Source organism: Embiotoca jacksoni, unplaced genomic scaffold, assembly GCF_022577435.1.
Source record: "Embiotoca jacksoni isolate LCO1_2020_lvr unplaced genomic scaffold, fEmbJac1.0.p SCAF_18, whole genome shotgun sequence".
NCBI classification, from domain to species: Eukaryota; Metazoa; Chordata; class Actinopteri; family Embiotocidae; genus Embiotoca; species Embiotoca jacksoni.
In genome coordinates this window covers 1,257,159-1,270,866 of record NW_027185318.1, presented here as the reverse complement: position 1 = coordinate 1,270,866, position 13,708 = coordinate 1,257,159, and the positions used below count along the sequence as shown (strand labels likewise).

The 13,708-nt window shown below is 43.0% G+C and overlaps 1 protein-coding gene across 4 annotated transcripts in view; it reads right to left on the bottom strand.

The window, feature by feature from the left end:
* Positions 1-13,708, bottom strand: part of dlgap2a (discs, large (Drosophila) homolog-associated protein 2a) — a 137,047-nt gene that overhangs the window by 100,484 nt on the left and 22,855 nt on the right. The window lies entirely within an intron of this gene.

Sequence of the window (13,708 nt, the reverse complement as noted above, 5' to 3'; positions counted from 1 at the left end):
CAGAGCTGCTTGCCGGCAGCCCAAATCCTTCAATGATTAACAGTGGCAGACAGGATGGAGCAGCTGTCAATCCAGATCTATAGTCTCGGCCAAGAGAGACGGTCAGCCAACCACGCATTCTCAACAGTGCTCAGCCAGGTAGAGCGCCGGATTTATGAAGCCATTGAAAAAATTCATTCCCCCTTCACCGGAAAGGTGGACGCATGCATAACGCTGATATCGTCCCGTCTCAATCAGGTGACAAAATTAAAGAGAACCGGGGACAGGGCAAAGGAGGGAATGGGCTGTCTGGGTTTATAATGAGGCTGTAGCTCAGATTTGAAATCAGATAGGTTGATATCTGTTGGATTAACATTTTCATTGCAGTATTTTTATTTTCCGTTGTAAATCACTTGTCAAAATATGAAGCACCTACAGTTTTTATGAAATCATTTCCATCCAATCTTATCCTACTTTGTCTATATTTCATCTCGTCTATATCATGCTTAGAGTTGGTACTTTTAGATGCTCCACACAAATTGTTTTAGGCATCAATATTATTTTTGCTAAACTTTGCACTGGAACTGAAATTAAGTAATCAGAGCAACCACCGTCATGACTATCAAGCTTTAGATTTCTCCATCTGTCAAAACCTCAGAGTTTTGTTAGACAGCATTACATTACTTGACTTGGTAAACTAGCTCCACTCTGCTCAATACATAAAGAACGCTGCTTATTAATTTCATATATAGGGGATTGGAAGCTGGTAAGGACATGGACATTATGGACACTATGTAGGACCCTCCAAGAATCAACACCTTAACATTAACCTTTCCTCAGGCTGATTCTCAGAAGAGGAGAACTGCTGACTTAGATAACGTTGTGCGGTGCAAAGAGCACCTTGAGGAACTCCTGAACCCGACCAACATATAACCTGGGAAGAAGGCAGAGCCTGAAGACTTGGAGGGGTCTCATTCATATTTCTGGCGGAGATCTCCGAGGCAGTCGATCAGCTCCTCGACTCCTCGCTCACACTGAGGCTGAAAGCTCTGGACATTGCTGGGCTGTCTTGGCTTGCATGCCTCTTCAATGTTGCATGAAGGTCGGGATCATTGCCCGTGGACTGGCAAAGCGGGACAGCGGTTCCCAATTTCAAAAAGGGGGACTGGAGAGTGTGCTCCAACTATCGGGGTAAAACCCGACTCAGCCTTCCAGGGTTCAGGAAAAGAGGCTCCGACCGATTGTAGATCCTCAGATTCAGGATTAGCGCTGCGGATTCTGTCCTGGCTGCAGAACAGTGGACCGACTCTTTACCCTCGCAAGGTTAATCGAGGTGTCATGGGAGTTTGCCCATCCAGTCTACAGGTGCTTTGTGGACTTGGAGAAGGCCATTGACCGGGTCTTTTGGGTGATTTTGAGAGGGGTGCTGCAGGAGTACCGGGTTTCCGGGGCCATCGCAACGGGGCATTCGGTCTCTAAACAACCACAGTAAGAGTTGTATTCCTATTCACCGTTGGTGTTGGCCTCCACCAGGACTGTCCTTCGTCAGTGATCCTTTTCGTGACCTTCACGGACAGGATTTCCAGGTGCAGCCAGGGGGAGGAGCATGTCAGGTTTAGGGGTCTCAGGACGGCTTCTCTGCTGTTTGCAGATGATATGTTACGTTTGGCCTCATCAGACCGTCACCTTCAACAAGCTCTGGGGCGGTTTGCAGCCAACTGTGAAGCAGTGGGGATGAAGGTTAGCACCTCCAAGCCTGAGGCCATTGAAGTGGCTCAGGAGTCTGTCCAGGATGCCTCCTGGCCGCCTCCCACTGGAAGCTTTCCAGACACGACCGAATGGGAGGAGACCCCAGGAAAGACCCAGAAGACGCTGGAGGGATTATCTATCTCATCTAGCCTGAGAACACCGTGGGATCCCCCAGGATGAGCTGGCATGTTGCCGAGGAGAAGGAAGTTGCTCGACCTGATGCAAAAGGAAATGGATGGATGGACGCTATGACCATAACGTCCATATTTAAAACCTTTTCAAGCATCAAAAAAATCAGCTGGAGAAGAGTTTTCAAACCAGCTCACAAAGTCTTAGAATTAACTTCCACTTGCAATCTAAAGCTGAAAGAATCTGTTTGCAAAAAAAAAATCCATGATTGCCAGCTAGAAAATTAGAAACCTCCTTCTGATTGTATACTACTGTATACTACTGTGTGTATACAGTATACTATTGTATACTACTACTGAGTGTATACAGTATACTCAGTATACTACTGTATACTACCACTTAGAATGAGAGCAGAATTTAAGAACTAAAATCGCAGGTTTTGCAGGTGTAAAAACTTAATACATGGCAAGCTGGAATAGAAAGTAGTTACAGTACAACTAGCTACAGGACGCAGGGTTTAGGAAACAGTCAGTGAAACATGCCACATCCAAAACACAACACTGGTCTGTGAGAATATATAATATATATATTTTCTAAGTATCACACCCAAAGTGAATTAAATAAGTTGTTAAATGTTTTCAGGAAATTTCCATCTGTTCTATGTGATTCATCGGGAAGTGTCTTTACTGAAAACATGTAAACCAGTGAGCCTAAATAAAAAAATATTCAGCAATGTTTAGTAAACTTTATGAGGATTGAATGTGGTGGCCATTTTGGAAAAAGATCTGAACTTTGAGAAAATATTTAATCCACAAAATATTTAAAGGAAGACATCAAAGTGAAATCCTTAGATATTCAAGCGTCATCATATTAATAACAAATTGCTTGCAAAAGAAAACGACCCAAGAAACTCCCTGACACTTGATGGACACTTGAATCATAGCGCAGCTGCTCAATGCAGTCTAACATGTTCCATCACTTCAAAAGACAGATTTTCTATGTAATCTTCTATAAGTCTCAGTTATCTTGTTGTTTCTCATGAGTACTCATTTTATTCATTCTTCTTATTTTCTCCCTTTTACTTTTCCTTTCTTCTCTTCATCTTCTTCCTCATCCTTTCCTTCTTCTTTATCTCTTTTCTCTTCTTCCTTTTTCTGCACATCCTGAAAGTACAATACCTCTACTCTCCCGGGTCGGGTGTTTCTCGGTCGGCTGGAAAAGCAGGCCGTCCTCTTTATAACAAATCTCATCTCACAAAAATATTCATTTCACGGGTGGCTGTCCCATACAAGCCAATATCCACACAGGGAAAGGCATTAAGCATTATTCCCTTCTCTATTCAAATTGGAAACGGCGAAGTAGGGCTGTGCCAGAGATATCAGCCTCCTGCTGTACGCGGTTTGTCCTTGTAATGAGGTTGCAGCCACAGCTAACTATTCATTGCAGTCATTCACCAGCCGGCCTTATCATTGCTCACGAATGACTTTGGCTAAATGACGTGCAAAGGAGACGCGTCTCACCTGTCTCGTTGTACTGGACTGATGTGCTCCTGGTAGTTTGCCAATGTTCAGCGATAACACTTTACAAACCCCACGAAGACTGTTGGGAGAATTAAGCATGGAGGGACGCAGCAAAATCTGAAAACTCTGGATCCTCTTTTTTTTTTAACTCGTAATTTTTCTCAAAACCACATCTTTTTAATTGTTCCTCCACCGAGTGCGTCTCGTCTTCAGATCTTAACAATGACCCGTTTACCTGCAAGCTGGCACAAAAAAAACAGTAGATATTGTTTGCAGTGATGTCCAACATCCATAATTAACAAAGTCCTCACAGACACACTGCACTGTGTCAGCGGCAGAGTGTGTGTTACCTGCACAATGTCAACTACTGTGACATTAAATATATCCAAGAGGAAGTATCAAAATCTATCAGACAAATCAAATCCAGAGTTAATTTAATATTGTGTCTGTATTCCTGGAATATCTGGCTCTGCTTGCAGCTGGAATAATGTCTCTCCTCGTCTATCTGCTTTCTCAGATCTCATTTGCTGTTGTGTTTTGTTTGTGGTTTGTGTAAATGGTGTGTGTGTGTGTGTGTGTGTGTGTGTGTGTGTTGGTTACACAACAATAGTGCCCATCGCTAAACACTGCTGTACTTTTTCAAGGTGATTTCGCCCACACTGTTCAAAAGGGTTTGTCACAAAGACAAACCTCACAAACCGCTAATACGTCTACATTAGAGTGCGGCGCATCGATCCGCATCGCAGCGAGTTGAACCACACCGGGGAATAAAGCAGCTACGCAGGGTTTGACTCATTTACAGCCGCTGTAAAAGGTCCAGGGGGCTGATGCTTCCTGGAGGGGTCTGTCACATTCACACCATCCTCCAGTTGGGAGAAGAGTGAATGAAAAAGAGTGGCATGAAGCTCATGTATTGTTCATGTCACTCCCTAATTCATATCCGCAGCCACCTGCACACAGACTGGGTCAACGCAGGGCTTGATGAATGAAGCCCGGTTCGGCTCGAAGAAAAACAACGTGCTGAATATGCCGAGTTGTTCTGTTTGCGGAAAGAATGAGGAATGACTCTGAGCGGGTGATTACTCGGCCGAATTAAGCCGTGAGATGGATTTCCCCGAAGTTAATAACACACCCAACTAAGACAAATGCTTGAGCAAAAGTCCTCCGACTGCAAGCGCATAATAAAGAAGTAAAACACACGTGCAAACACAGATGTAGACAGTTGATGTAGTGGAGAAACGTGTGGTGGAAACTACAACGTCTGAGCAGTTTGATCAAACTGTTTTCATGTTTCCTTTATGCTGTTTGAGCCTTTCAGACGCTGCTCTCTCCGTAACTGTTCACAGTGTGATTACTGCAATGGCAAAGTTTTCCTTTTAATCTTTTCAGATTGTGTCCACAATGTGTTTTTTCCCCACTTCTGATAAATTACAGTTGGCCCTGTTTGGTTTTGTATTGTAAAAAAACAGAAATGTTTGACATTTTTCTCACCTGGTAAACGTCGCTTTTGATTTCTTGAAGCTGCAATTCTACTTCGTTTGAGGAAAACTAAACAGAAGCAGAAGAAAACCTCATTTTGTTGCTGTGGTTATACTTTTCTGAAGGATTCTTCCAAATACACCCTCACAGAAAAAAACACGAGTTTCCCCAGTTTTTTTTCACACGGGACACGTGATCACATACAAGACACGTTTACCACATGTTTCAATACAAGAAAACATTGGGAAAATATGTGGACAAGTTTCCACATGGGAATCCACGTTTCACATGTGCACAATGAAAAAAAATGAGTTTTTCCACATGTGAAATTCACGTGTTCTTTCTGTGAGGTCAGTTTGTGCTAAACGTGAATGATGAACAACACGATGTCCATCTCACACCGGACTGCTTGATCAGAGCCGGACATCCATCTCAAGGCCTGCGTCTCGTGCAGTTTGCGATGAGCTCCGTAAATGATGTGTTTGCCTATTCAGAGTGCTGACTCAGCAGGTCACGATGTGGCAGTGGCCCAGTAGAAAGGAGAACTTCAGCAGTTTGTCTCTGATTCATCTAAATCATTAGTTCTTTAAAACACTGTGGTGGAGGGTGAATGTTTACGGCCAGGAGACATCAGAGGTGTAAATCAGAGGTGGTGCCGGCTCCTCCGATGTGGCATCATCAAGAATATGATGAACGGTCAGCACTTTCAGGAAAAGTTTCTCATTCGACAGCCATTTTAACACCGAGGTCACACCCTTTCATCTTCTGTGTGTAAATGATGACAGAAAATGAAATAACGTGGCCTGCAAGGCCTTGTTTTTTTTTTGTTTTCCCATTACTGATGCACAGCTATAGTTTCATTAGCTGCGTTTCCTCTTTCTCAAATTTCAATGGACAACAGTTTTCTGCACAACAAACATTATGCCCAGTCTGAGGAACAACCCCTCTTGCCCCGTAGGCTGCAGGGTGAGATAACGATGTCATGTCATGTATCTCAAACTATCGTCAATGTTTCATTGATTTTGAAACACACATTTGCTATTTGGGTTCTGGAACAAAAATGGGCAGTCTGTTAAAAATGCATTCAATTTCATCGACGTGATGTTTTTTCATTACCAGATAAAGAGAAAGACGTTTTCCTTCTCTAAAATACTGTAAAAAGAAATTCTGAAATATTTGGTGAATGCCAAACAATCCAAAAGAGAACATTACAAACAATGTGATCTAAAGAGCTGCCGAGTCCGATTGGAGACCTTCCTCACATGCTCTCGCCCACTTCCTGTTTCTGTGCACTCCCAAAATGTACAATGTGTATGTGACAGGGCAAAAGGCATCTGCGCCATGACACAATGGTGTGAAACACACATACAGACCTGCCAGCTCCATTCAAAGCTCCTCCAAACTCTCAAAAGGCCACTTTGTCATCCGTGCGTTCGGAAGTTGAAAGTGTGTGTCCTCAATGACACGGCGTCACCGATTACTTCTCACTAATCTGACACAAACCTTGGGAAAGGACGGCCGTAATGGTGACAAAAATTCTGTCAGGAGGATGTTGTTCTGTTCCTGGAAAAGGATGACAGAGACAAATAATTCCACATGGCACAAAGTAGAAAGACAAAAGGGAAATGAGATGCAGTGGAGAGTGTGCAAAGATGGTTACTGCACTGCCAGGATGGGGTAGCTTTTGTGGAACTAATGTTGGACTTAATGAGAAGAAGCCAAAGGTTGGAGAAGAATAGTGCTTGCACTGAATTTCAATAGAGCTTTGTGTTCACAAGCTTTGTGTGTTTTTCTGCATAGATTGTAAGGAGTGTGAATTATCTCATTCAGATGGAAAGAGGACGACGGAGCTCCATACAGACCAGATCAGGATGATTATACAACCGGCGTCCTGCTATTACAGGTTCTAATAATTCCCACACTGATCTGAGTCTATAACATGAGATCAAATGAACTGAGTGAAAGTCAGAAAGTGATCGGCTCTAATGTTCATCAAATAAATAACAAAACTCAGGAACTGACCATTTGAGGAACCGTCCCCTCGAATGGAGACTGTCCTACTGCAGCCGAGAGTCCTGACCAGATCCGGTAGACAAACTTGTGATGTCTCAGCTAATGTTGGTCAAGTGTACAAAAGTGGATGTTTGGATGGTGGTTAGACTTTTTCCTTTTTCAAAGGCAAAACACGAAGAGGAAAACCAGAAGGAACGGATTTATCAATGTAAGCAGCAGAAATCTATATTTCATACATGAGAAAAAAGCTGTGGTCCAACTAATAACGAGCTTATTTTAAATCATGCATAAATGCAGTTGTCTGTGTCTGTCATTTTCCCACCAAGGTCCCATGTTGTTTAAATATTAAATCACATATCTCAGTGCCCTTAGTTGGTCTTAAAATGAGTTGTGGTCCGGTGCATTTTTACTGCCTCGTTATCTTGAGGCAGCTGAAAGTGATCGTGACAAATGGAAGTATGTTTCAAAATCATCATCAGCTACAAGAGCATACAGATCTATATTCAAAATCTGCATATGGTAACAAGAAAAATTAGAGCCCAAAAACAACTGATCAAACCTTCATGATTCACACTGAACAAATGGAAACCTATTAGGATTTGTTCTCACCTCTTTCAAAGCATCAATTAACTTATACTAATTAGCATGCGACTCATTTCACAGGCCCTCTTGCAGAAAATTCTGCCTCCACGTGCCCCCCCCCCCTCCCCCTCCACATGCATCTGGTGCCGCAGAGGAAAGATAGATTAGGGTTCATCTACTGATGTGTGCTGAGAAAAATTAAAACAAAGTGCGCTGGTAATGAATTAGCTCGACCTGGTGCGGCAGGACCGAGCACATGTGGCTTCTCTACAGTCAGCGGCACTCAGAGCGGTTCGAAAGACAAAAACAAAAAACAGCAGAAACGCAGCAGCTGGCTCGACAGCAGCACAGGAATACACAAACACGCGTGTTCTCCCATGAGCTGGGTTTCCGTTAATATGATGTGTATCTCTGTGTTTGTGTTGCTCATAGAATTAAGCTTCTTTTCAGCTTGTGACAAGGGGAATTAATTCTGCTGAGTGGGAAGTATAACACTGATCCATTTATCTCTTCAAATACAAAATATCACCTCCCTCCCTGCTGATAGCAGCATATTTTAGAAGAAACGAGGATCTCCACTATCAGCTGAAGTCACTGCTGGGAACCACATCCCGAGCAAGCTGAATATCCCTCGAATATTTCTTGACTGAGCAACATAATCATGTGCTATAACATGCAAAAACATCCCTCCCACTATCAACATACAGCTTACTGGTTATTACCAGCAGCACAACACAAACGAGGATCTGACTGGTCACCAGGAAACAGCTGGACGTGTGATGTCACTCAGTGCCAGAGCTCAGACTGAGATAGAGATGAGATGCTGTGTACTTTATTGGAGCAAGCTAAGTAGTGCGTAACCGCTGAAAAGGAGCAATAACATGGTTTTCACTATTTACTATGATTATGTCTGTGACAGTGATGGACTAGTGCACCTCTACTGAATCATACATTTTGTAAGGAAATTTCCAAAAGTGAGAGGAACGTAAACAGCGTTTCAAACCCGGCTCTGCTTTCTTCGTATGTGAGGAAGACAGGAAGACTGAGGAGAGTGTGCAGAGAAGCAAACAAGACCAGAACAGAAATGTTTTGTTTTAAGCCGATATGACGGTGAAGGTGTTAGTGTGTTGATGGGGTGTGTATGAACAGGAATGTCCTCGCTGCAACCAGACTCGTACAAATGGACCTGCTGGTTGGAATTGACATTTAATTTCCCACAGCAAACATCCCAGACTTTCTAAGACAGAGTCTGTTTGTGATTGATTTCCAAGCTCACATGATATCTCTCTCTCTCTCTCTCTCTCTCTCTCTCTATAGATATATATATATATAAAGTCTGCCCATATTTGAGGAATTAAAAAAAAAAAATATATATATATATATATATATATATTTATTTATTTTTTTTAATAACTCAAATATGGGCAGACTTTATGCAAGAAAAGACTGTTCTCTCATATCTGTTGGAAGGAGGACAGAGAAAGACTGAATGTTACGTGGACAGAGGAAGAGAGAAGCAGGGCAGGTAATGTGTGAATTTTTCTGAATGTGAATAATTGAAATAAGTTCTTCGATACAGATATATTTTGCAGACAAAGATAAAAATGGTCTATATACACATCATAACTCTCCACTGTAGATAAATTACCTTTAATATCCATCTTCTACACCACAAGACAGGAAAGTAAATCTGTCTACGACATTATTTTTATTTATTATATCTTTCTGCTCCGCGGTTGTAAACCTGCTTCCTGATATCCTCCAGATATCACGCGTTGCCTCGAGTTGATCATTTTCCCAGCGAGCAGTGAGAACAGTCGGCTTTGGGAAAGGGGAAATCCTTTGAAATAACTTTTATCAATAACAGAGTTTTGTGAGATGGAGAAGAAGAATGCAGGCTGTCATGAATGTTCCCTCAGCTCGTATCTTCACTTTGATCAGGAGGAGGAATACGTTCTAATTCAAGAAATAGTTCCACTGCTTTCTGACTCAAACAGGAAATCATCTTGTGCATTTTCCAAAAGGAACATGCAGTAAATTACAAACATCTGAGTGGAGGCAGAGGTCACGCTGAATATTCTGCCTCCACAGGAGAACTGACTGATTCATTTCAACAGATATGTCAATTTAATTTCTTTGATCTCTCTTTTCAAAATTCTTTTTTTTTTGCTCGTTTTCTATTAGTATATTTTTAACTATAAAATGTACCACTGTATATCTAATGCATCTTTGTCTCAACAATTTAGTAAGTGAATTAAAACTTAGAGCAGTGATGATACACTGACATAATTAACTGAAATATTAGAAACAATAAATGGACATTGGGGGAGGAGCCCCTGAAAGGTCACAGTTGGATTTTGTTTGTGGACTACTTCTGCAATAAATTAGCATCGTCTCACAGTAACGTTTTAATATCCGCTGAGCCACAGAGTTGAGCTGTGTATGATACAGTCCGCTGCATCATGTAGTCCTGACTACAGTGAGAGTCAGTGGCCCTCAGCTTCAGCTGTCAGGCACACGTCTGTACTGTTGCATCATCAGACCTCACCGAGACGGACCGCAGCTCAGATTATGGCTGCAGCCTGAGGATGACATCGCCGTCACTCTGCTGCAGCCATGGCTGTGCTTTGGTTGTTACGATTATGGCTGTGACAATTAGTTTTTTTTACTGGCTGTTAACACAGACTGCATGCTGTGGTCCTTGTGTGTGCAGCGGGCTGGCTGAGCTTTGTGCTGAAGCGACTGCATTCCTGAACTCATATCGGCCATAGAAGCACCGCAGGTTTACAGTAACAGGCGGACATGTTCAACCACAGCAGCAGCCAAAGTCTGAGCAATAACTGTGTGTCGCTCCACAGCTTCACCTTCACAGCCTCAGAGAGCAGCTGCAGCTGGACATGGTCAGATATCGACCTTGTGAAGAAAGCAAAACCAGCAACACATTCAGAGGACAATAATCTCTCCTTTCCGTAGTAGCTGCAGAGTGTTTCCTTTAACTGTCAGTGTATTATAATTGGACTGGACCAACACACTCTCCATGGATCAAAAGGAATACAGCACTGACTGCGAGGCAATGCCAAAGTAATGCAGAAGAAAATGCACCCACTGTGACCTTTTGGGCACTTGAACTTTTGAAGTTAAGAAAAGATAAAATAACTTTTTATAAGCAATAATTTAAATTAAGAATAAAGGCAGCAGCTCTCCTATGAAGGCGAAGTGTATGTGATCATCAGCCCAACTGATCCTAAACCAGTCTAATCATTATTTAGTCCCTTAAAATATTCTCCGTGAATGTACACTACTTTATCCTGTAACAATCGCTTACAGTTCAATGAGTTTGGTTTTTATAGACATGAAGATTTTATGTAATTTTATTCCTGACCGACTCAAAAGACTCAGCTGAGTTCACTGGAGGAAACTATTAAGTCTGTATTATTGTGGATGTCTACAGGCCTTTTTCACTGCAGACATCTAGACATTTTGAGCGCAGGGGAAAAAAAAAAAAACTTTATTTATCAATGCCTCAGATTCATTAAGTGTTCCAGAGAGCCAACGAGGTCGAGCAACTGGCTCAAATCTTCAAACTGCAGCAATGCACGTGTTTCTTTTTGGAATAAGTTAAATATGTTAAGTTAAATGCTCACATATATGATCAATATCACCGTTTCCCAGTATGGTTGGCTTCACTCTCCTACTATTTGGGATAATCTGCGTTCACACAGGTTCTTACGTACAATATCAAGTGTGTCCCTTAACTGCTGCTCGTTCAGCTCCCGTCCAACACGCTGCCCAGCAGACCTGCCTTCCTCCACACAGCCTGGCTTGTTCTCTCCTTCTTCCAGTCTCTCCCCCATCCTGTTCTCTCATGCCCACCGGCCTGTTCATCTCACAGACCAAATGGCAACAGGCAAACCAGACTGCATAACTCCAACAATATTACGACACAACGGGCCATTTTCATCAGACTTCTGGCTGAGTCTTATTTTAAGCGAAGGATTAATGTTTCAGAAGGTCTTCAGCGCTGAGGGCAAATGGTAAAGCTGTAATCTCGTGGGAGGAATACAAACCTAAACCAGACCTGCTGTACAAATACGGGTGGACTGTTTGTTCACACAAAATTTACAATACCAGCAATTTCTATCCCCAAAAAGGCACATTTCTCTCAGCCCGGCCAAAGTCAGAGGGACGCTGAAAAAACCTTAAAACAGCAGTGGAGAGGACAACCATTCTGCAGGACTTAATATAATCCTTCAATTTCAGATTTTAGCTGGGTGTGATAACGGGGCCGCTCTATCTGCCACACACTGCTGGCACTGTCAAAAAAACAAAGACAGCCGGTCAAAAGATCACTCTCCTGCAATTAGGATTTTCCTTCAGGGGTCAAATGTAATATATGTGAGTGAGTGTGTGTGTGGCACACTGTAAGGTACGAATTTAGCAGCTTTATTCTGACTAAGAGATCACAACTCCCCCACGAGAAAAGAAGTTGCCATAAAACGACATGAAAGTAAAAGAAAGTTTAGAGAGAGAAAGAAGGAAGATCACACATCTGGAAGCCTGCTCATGTGTTACGGATGAATTTTACAAACACTGTCAAAAGTGTGCTCAAATTTGGGATCCATCTCAGGGGCCCTTTCAGTGTGACTATCGAAACACAGCAGAACCATCTAAATGAGGAAAAGGGACAGTTGAGTGGGAGCCGGTGTTCAAACCATTCAGGGAAGGAAAAGACTCGAATGAGTGAGGCAGAGGAAGTGGTAGATAAGATGAAGAGCAGGAGTGGTCTCAGAAAAAAAAGAAATAACTTTGAAAATGGGCCGTGGTCCTGGCACATAACTGAGGTGTAGCACACTGTGAAAGTGTTTTTCTTTTTTTATCATTTCACCTAGAAGAAACAGATCTATAGCACCAAACCAGACAGTTCCTATTCTTTTCCCTCACAAAACCCCCGAAAAAACAGCTGCGCAGCCAAGCCAGCATTTTTCCTCCCTTGTCCCCCCCTTCTCTCCGGGCCTTTGGCCAGCATGGATGAATGGCAGCTACAGAAGTCTCTAGCATCCTCATGTTCCCACTGCATGCAGGCTTGTTCCATTACAAAAACTGGCTGGAGATGATGTGTGAGTGTGTGTCTGCAAACTACTCTTCCTAGAATAACTCTCCACACCTCAGCAATTTCCCAAATTCCTACACCGGGGGCAGACAACACAACACCTGATTGCTATAGCGAGATGAGCCTCCGGGATTAAAGCGGAGAGCATCCGTGTTTTCTCTTATCGGTGAGAAAAACAAAATATTATTTTTCTGCTTCGGGTAAATCTGAGGAAAGAAATCTGCAACGGCTGCAGTCACCGAGGATGCTAAAAGGTGTTTCTAAGTCGCCATCCTGTGATTACCTGGAGCTCCTACACGGTTACACTCTGGCCTTTTTTTTCTCTTTCATGAGGAAATCCCCACCTTTGCCCCTCAGCCGTAAAACAGCTTATTAATAATTAAAGTATTTAAATGGCCTTCCATCGATATATGCTGACTCAGGTCACTTCTTGGCACAGCGTGGTGGTAATAAAGGGTGTCCCCACAATGATTAATGGCCTCAATTTTGCAAGTGGTACATCTACACCACCAGTGAAAATTCTAATGTGTGGTCAAACCACCATGAATAATAATATTATATAAGATTACTGATCATCACAGGACATCGGGGAAAAGATTACAACCTGCTAAAGGATCCTGTGACATCCAAAATCCAGCAAAAACAAACCTGCCCACCTTTCCTGCTTTGTGTCGGTCATTCCTCCAAAACCCTCCACCTGACCGGGCAGCGTGTTTACATTCAGATAATGTTGACCTTGCAGTGTTTAGGCAGGCTGCTAAAACCTCTTCAAACAGTTGCCTGTGTGTGCAGCTGGTAGTCGGGCCGAGGTACGGAGCTGATGCGTCGCGATGGCACGCAGATAGAAAGCTTCACTGGACCCCGGTCCGCTCCGCTAGCCCGAAGCCCGGCGCCGGTTCCTCCCCGGCGCTCCGTGCCGTGAGAAAGTGATGTAAATCTGTTGCAAAGGCCTGTTCGCTGCAGCCGGAGATTCACCCTCTCAGTTGTGCCGACTAAAGATAAGCTGACTCACAGTGCACGGCAGGTGAATGCAAAGTAGTACGAGTGAATCTTATTATGGTCCTGAAGAGGGAAGAAGTGGGAAAAAGAGGAGGTTTTTTTTCAGGGCTGCGGTTCCTTATGTCCTTGCAGAGTCCTTCACCTGCAG